This window comes from Anas platyrhynchos, chromosome 3 (assembly GCF_047663525.1).
Source record: "Anas platyrhynchos isolate ZD024472 breed Pekin duck chromosome 3, IASCAAS_PekinDuck_T2T, whole genome shotgun sequence".
Lineage (NCBI taxonomy): Eukaryota > Metazoa > Chordata > Aves > Anseriformes > Anatidae > Anas > Anas platyrhynchos.
In genome coordinates this window covers 98,453,335-98,454,747 of record NC_092589.1, presented here as the reverse complement: position 1 = coordinate 98,454,747, position 1,413 = coordinate 98,453,335, and positions in this window count along the sequence as shown.

Sequence of the window (1,413 nt, the reverse complement as noted above, 5' to 3'; positions counted from 1 at the left end):
AAAAATCCAACTCCGTCTCTGCTGAAATCCAAAAGGTCCTATGAACTACGATGTTTAGCAGTGATCGGATTATGCAAGTTCAGAAATCTCTTGTTAGATCTTTTGGGGATCTGTATACTGGAAACAAAATCAATTGGAAATGTTGTTGCTTAATATTTCAAAAGTGGTTTCTAAAACCTACTTCAAAAGCTTAATCCCTAAATGATTGCAACAAAAATCACATCTAAGTGTGAATTTAGTTCATTTCATGAATTACTAATAGACATCCATCTGAAGCACTGGGCACCTTTACAACAAATTACAAATTGTATTACCAGTCTAACAAACAGAGGCAATAAATATATTCCAAGAGTTTCCTGAAGAAGTAATCATATACATTGCCCACCATTGCAAGCTTTTTCTAAAAGACAAAAATGTCATACATTGCAGAATGTATTAGTAATATTTAATTTCTGTAAGACACACTACAAAAGCTTACTACTCTTTACTTGTGTACATGGAGCTTTGATTTTCATGGAATCTTTTGAGCATGTAATTGGTAGAGTTCAGTGATTCACAGCTTTCTAATTCAGCTGATATTTTGGCTAGTTATTAGCCAGCTGCTCTTTATTGAAGCAGATGTTATGAACCATGCATAAAATTGTCAAGGTTGCAGTCAGTACAACTAAAGCTCTATCGTTCTCTTGTCAGGCTTTGTAATAAAACATCTAATGACGTCATTTGGAAAATCAGCTTCAGAAACTTGGTATTGCTCAAGTTCACCCCCCATTATTTTGTGCTCTTCTTGAATCTTTTCTTTCACCTTCTGTTTATGGCCAACTTTCTTCAATCCTTAATTTCATTTTAGTAAAGCTTGTATTTTGTTGTCACATCCTCAGCTTCTAGCCTTCTTTCATGCTGATTTCTGCACTTGAAAACGTCCTTCAGTTAGTATTTTTCAGCTCTTCACTTGTGCTTCTTTTAATTCCTCTGACATAAAACTGAATAATCTGTAGGGGCTACCTTTTCTTCTTTCTACAATGATTGTTCTGCATATCTCAAAAGCAATAATAGGACAGCCACAGAATACTAGTTCAGTATAATGGACCTACTCACAGCCAGATATTGCTGCCTCTTTGGGGCAAGAAATGGGTTTGTCTAGTATTTTTTCTTGTAAATCACAATGTGTGACTGTACATCTCCTGTACAGAACGTGACTGGGATGGAAAAAGTACAAAGTGTTATTTCACTAAAATCTGAGATTATCACTTCAATATTTGCATCATTACTTATATTTTCTAATACTTACTATAAAATATATTGTGAAGAATGACAATGCATGAGACAGGTAGCAAGAGTTGAGTTTAAGAATTGTAGCATTAAAAATTTAAGCCTGTATTATATTATACCTGTATTTTTTTCTTTAAACAGTTG